Source organism: Uloborus diversus, chromosome 4 (assembly GCF_026930045.1).
Source record: "Uloborus diversus isolate 005 chromosome 4, Udiv.v.3.1, whole genome shotgun sequence".
NCBI lineage: Eukaryota > Metazoa > Arthropoda > Arachnida > Araneae > Uloboridae > Uloborus > Uloborus diversus.
The window spans coordinates 14,540,586-14,546,585 of NC_072734.1; the positions used below are offsets into that span (position 1 = coordinate 14,540,586).

Below are 6,000 nucleotides of genomic sequence, written 5' to 3' on the forward strand. Positions count from 1 at the left end.
AACATGATATCTTCATTCGCTTATCAAAGAATCTATGTTTTTTATTGACTAAAAAGATTGCATACGTGAGCTCATTTATAAGCCTTAGAAGTTCAACTTTTTCAATACTAATTAATTTATAATTTTTTGGCTTTTTCATGAATTCTTCGACTTTTCTCACAGTAGAGACTAAGAAAAAACTTTCAGAATTTAAAGATATAGTTTTTTTTTGTTGGTACCTCTGAGATCTGAAATTGCAAAAACTAAATGGAATGTATTAAAGAAATAAAAGCACAAGATTCATGTACCCTACCAATCAATAATAAAATAGCAGAGTATAGTTAAAATAAATTTGAATTTGCTAAGATCTTCAAGAGTTATATCTTTGGTAAACCTGATAAGCATTAAAACTAGATTTAGGAATGATGTTGGCTTAAATTAACTCGGATGGAATAGGATAAACAGTTTTGAATGGATGTGGCAGTCTTCATAAAAAATAAATAAATAAATAAAGTATAAGAAGGGTCGAAAATATTAGTCTACAAAAAGGTATTACGGCGTAGAACGGCATAGCAGGTAAAAATGAGAGAATGTTACAGAAGCGGATGCAATCGGATTTCAAAAGCTACATCTAACGGTTTCACCCACTCACCGTCACTCTCCAGCATTTCCCCCTCCACTCCTATTTCACCCACCCCATTAACAGCAAAAAGTTCCTTACTTCTTTCTACTCAAGAAAGAACGTGTGCCTCAGCAAGAATCCTGATGGGGAGATCGGGGCAGAAGGGAGGTGAGGGGGTATTTGCGTGATGGCTAGAAAGTGGCTGTGAAATGGGCGTGGCAAAACAATGAGCGTACAAGTCTTCAGCAAAAAATAAAATACATACAAGGAGGGTTGAAAATAATAGTCTATGAAAAGTTATAAAGGTCTAAGTGATAGGATGGCATAGTAGACAAAAATGAGCAAGTGTTATGGAAGCAGATGCAATCGGATTTCGAAATGCATAAATGCCGACGCTTTCTACGTCATTCTCGAGTCTTTTTCCCTCCTCACTCACAAAACGAAGTTCCTTTCTTCTTTCTACCATAGAAAGAAGACATGAGTCAACAAAAATCCTGACAGGAAGAATGGGACTGCGATCAATCACTTGAAAATGTTTGGCGGCAGGGAAATAAAAAAAATACAAAAAGCAGAAAATCGCGGATTTATGGAACATTTTGATCCCTGATTGTTGATACATTTGAATGTTTTAATGAAGCGGCAGTTAAGTGCACATTTCTTGCTTAACTTGGAGACCTTTTAAAATGCTGCCAGATTTGAAAACCTTATATTTCAATAACGGAGGGACAAGGAAAAGTGATTTATGCCTCAAAAACATGTCTCACTATACTCTTTTTATTGTTCCTTATTTTAAAAATTTCATTTACACTAACTAATAGTTTCCTGGTTAGAGTGAGCAAAAGAGCATTTCAAACAACCCTAGTTTTCTGTGAACCAATGCAGGAACAAGTTTTACACAGATTCATAAGGGAAATTATAACAATGTTTAACATATGGATTCTATAGGAATCTCGCTAAACATAAACAATAAATCCAAACTGATGCTGGATTCCAAACACTTTGGTGATGTCACCAATTAATGAAATTACTTCAGTTGGTATTGAAGTTAACCTTGACCTGCCACCAAAAAAAAAGGGTAAAGAGTCTTTCTTAAACATCCTATTGTAAACTAAAAAGAGAGGTGCAAAAGTAAAACCAATAAATGCCAACTTTTTTGGGCCTTGATTATGTTCTTTTATAAATCAAGCATTTGCAATAAGAGAAGTATAAGATTTCCAAACATGTTCAATAGCATTTGGGTCATCCTCCAGAAAATGTAACTTTTGAACACAAATATTTTTCAATTTCAAAACCTTTTGTTTTCCTTTTTCTTCATTCTTACATGAAAGTGTTACCTAGTAGAAGTAACCATAAACAATGGCCCAACTAAGTTCCAATTATTTTACTTATAAATTAAAAAATGCCTTGTTCAAGGAAATTTAAAAAAAAGAAAAAAACTTTTAATATTTAAAAATCAAGGTCAATTTTATATCAAAGTGGTAATATTATTAATTGTGCAAACAATCAGCTATTTTAATAATTAGTGGGAACATAATATTAAGCTCTCTTAATTAAAGTTCGGACTAATTAGTAATTTCAATGTTGACAATTTTTCATTAATCTATACTTCTTGTTTTATCTATTTTTTCAAAAAGGTTTTGCTGCATGGAATTTTTTTTAAATCTGCTTTGTATTATGTACCTTATGCTATTAAACTGAAATGTGATTTAGTATTTCTTCTAGAAATTATGAATGAAGCAGGTACAGCAACATGAACACAATAGAGCTTACAAAATTAAATTTCTAATTCAAATATGTTGATAAGATTACAATAGGGTTTTTTTTTTTTTTTTTTGAACTTTCATTGGTTAAGGGAAAATATTTACTTAGATCATAACAAGGGCATAATTTGCTTGGAAGCTCTTTAGTAGTTGAACTCCAGAACTTCTCAATTCTATCAGAATCTAAAATTTTAAACAGAACTCAGGCTATTTACACAAAATTATAAGTTCTGCGAACTTTTGGCATACTTCTTTTTGTTAGAAATTAAGTCCTAATCAAAGCAAATACTTAAAAAAAAAAAAAAAAAAAAAAAAAAAATCCAGTTCTGACAAACTGATTATTTTATTTAGTGAAATTGTTGAAACTTTGTTAAAACATTTTGCATCAATTCACGCTTAAGTAAGGGAGTATAAAAGTTAGTACCTGAAATCGATAGTAGTACTAAGAGAGCTGAAATTAGAACATTTAATTTATTCAACAAAGCTCGGCTTATGAATAATAATTCACCTAATTCGAGAAAAAATGAATTTCGAACCAAAAGAAAAACAAATGCATACCACCAAAAAAAACCAAATGTCAGCCACCAACAAAGCCAAATATCCACAGTCAAGAAAGACGAAAGAAATTAAACATGCAACTAAGGACAGTTTACACGACAGAACAAGTTGGGGTTTTCACCCACACTGTATCTCAGCCCATGAAGAACACCGGAGCTGATTTTCGGTATACCCAATCTCTTGTGGCCCCTGACAAAGTATACCAAAATACAATACAAATACAAAAGTGACGACCAGCAACAGGCTCTGGGCCCAGCTAGACTGGTCCTAGTCAATTTACAATCCCCAGTGAAGATCAATGGCCCTCTTAAAACTATCTACTCCCTTGCTCATTACCATCTCTTCCGGTAAACTGTTCCAAAATTCCACTACCCTGCTATAATAATAATTTTTCCTAATATCCATGTTAGCCTGAGATTTAAATAGCTTAAAACAATGACCCCTTGTCCTGTTTTCAGTGCTTAACTTCAGCCCCGTAACATCTTTCATTTTAATAAATTTAAACAACTGAATCATGTCCCCTCGGTCTCTTCTTTGCTTAAGACTGTACATTTTTAACCTTCTAAGCCTGGAATCATAGTCTAAGTGAGAAAGTCCATTTATTAGCCTTGTAGCTCGCCTTTGAACCCTTTCCAATACATAATTGTCTTTCTTAAGATAAGGAGATCAAAACTGAACAGCATACTCCAAATGAGGTCTTACCAAACTTCTGTATAAGGGCAGAAGAACTTCTTTAGATTTGTTTGAAATAGATCTATTGATAAATCCGCAGGACCATCAGGGAGAGAAGGAATTAAAGTTAGAAAATCGCTATTCAACAACCTTTTTGTGTTCTTTGACAAAGCTACAGCCCACACGAGAAAAACAATCCAGCTGAAATTTCGTACACACATTCCTTGTGCCCTACTGATGTGCCATTTGACACCCCTCTCCCTCCCTCCTCGTTTATATCCTTCAAATCATACCTTCTCGGGGGTCTGTAACAGCTCCCCGGGGGGTCTTTTTTAATGATTTTTTGTATGCATATTCTTGGGGGGTTATTGAGGATATATACAAAAATTCAACACCCGGAGACATCATGGGCCAGAGTAATTAAAGTTTGAAAATCACAAATTTCCCTAAAATTCTTATGTACTTATTCTCAGCTCGTAGGGTTTGTTAATCTATGACTGAAATTGCACAAGACTGTAACAGATCTAATAGTTGTTCAAAAGTTGTCTTAAAAAAAAACGTTAAATAAGACAAGCTGCATCAAAAAGAAAGATAAATCACCAAAACAACTAAAATTAGCCCACAAAATGTAAAATTTACGGAAAGAAGTCATTAAATAAAAAGTGAAAAGCTAGATTAAAATAGCCCGCAAGCTGTAAAATATAAAAAACTTCATGAAAATAATCCGTCAAAAAAAGAAATTAATAGAATTTATTGCCAAGTTGTAAAATACTCGTTAAACAAAATAATTTAAAATAGAGTATTTTATTATCCAAATGGTTTTCTTAGCAACATAGAGGATATAAAGATGGCAATAAAATTTAAACGGCCCAATTCTTGCCTAACCAACATAGAATCTTGCTGGTCAGAAGACAACATGACGTAAAATTGAGCTTGCCATTATTGCTCCTTAAAAACACAAAATACATTGAAAATTTACGACTTGAAATTCTCAATTCTAAGAATGCAAAGTAATAATATTTATGCAAAAAGATGTGATATATCATCAAAAACAACCCTGTTGTAAAAATTTCCCCGCCAAGAAAACCTTTATCTCTTAACTACAAAAAAGAAGGCCTTCATTCTAAACCCAAAAATTCCTCAGCCTTAAAAAGTTATGATATCTAGTTTTCCCGCCAAGTATCTGCCAAACTACCATCCTCCCTGTTTTCTTCTTTCATCACAACTATTTTCGCTAGAAGATGCCCCCATCCCCATGTCTTTACCGGTGAGGATATATTCTTTAAATTGTTTTCAATGCTGTTTGGCGGGAAGCTTCGTAAAGTGAGGTAGTTGCTTGGAGGACAGAAAGCTACTCGTTAAACAGGATTGAAAACAATTTAAAGGATCGATCCTCACTGGTAAGGAGTTGGTGATGGGGGCAGGTTGGCAGGTTCTAGCGAAAATAGTTGTGATGAAAGAGGAAAACAGGGAGGATGGAAGTTTGACAGATACTCGGTGGGATAACTAGATATCGTGACTTTTTAAGGCTGAGGGTCTTTTGGATTTAGGATGAAGCCTTCTTTTTTGTATGGAAGAGATGAAGGTTTTCTTGGCGAGGAAATTTTTACAACAGGGTTGTTTTTGATGAGATTACAATTTACACGAGTTTAAATTCCGTGTTTCATGCCATTTAAGTTCAACATGTTACTTTATTTTGCTTTCATATTTCTGGAACAAAAAAGTATGAGAAGCATTGAAAGTCAAGGCTCATAACCAATCGTGAATGATAGATAAACAATATTATTTTCAAATTAAAACAATTAAATTTAAATATTTTTTACCTATAGTTGACACAAAAGTCTTTGAAACTACGGTTGATAAAACGTAAAATTGATGTCAGATCATGGTTAAATGTAGCATTGCAAAGTTTAAAGTGCATGTACGTAAGAAACCGATTAAATTTAGAAAATTTTCTTAATAATAAACAAATATCTGCTGTTCAATGGACGGCAACTTTAAAATATTCGTTGCCTAATTGAAAATTCGGCAATTACAATTCAAGGTTATAAACTATCTACAAATCGTAGGCTTACTACGATTCTAGTTTAATGCTCATATTTACTCGCAGAATTTCTGCATACACTACAGTTTAAAATTACAAAACGAAAAATTAGAGGGGGGAATCAATTACCCTTTGTATGTAATTAATGAGAGGAGTGCGTGCATCATATATGGACGAAGCTATGAATTTGCACAATGAATACCAACATCGAAAATTTTCTCATGCAGTCACGTGTTGTATGAAATGTCAGTGTTGTTTTGACCGTTCCCTAACCGCCCAAATGACAGGCCTGCTCTGTTTCGAAATTGATGTCCTAAAGACGAATTTATTTAAGACGTTTTATGATATCAATTTCCCATTACTCC

The 6,000-nt window shown here is 33.4% G+C and overlaps 1 protein-coding gene across 1 annotated transcript in view; it reads right to left on the reverse strand.

Moving 5' to 3' along the window:
• Nucleotides 1–5,557, reverse strand: part of LOC129220253 (potential E3 ubiquitin-protein ligase ariadne-2-like) — a 47,543-nt gene extending 41,986 nt beyond the window's left edge. Inside the window, exon 1 of the mRNA XM_054854628.1 lies at nt 5,415–5,557. The gene's annotated coding sequence lies outside the window, so the exon portion shown is untranslated. The remainder of the gene's footprint in view (nt 1–5,414) is intronic.
• Nucleotides 5,558–6,000: the final 443 nt, after the last annotated feature.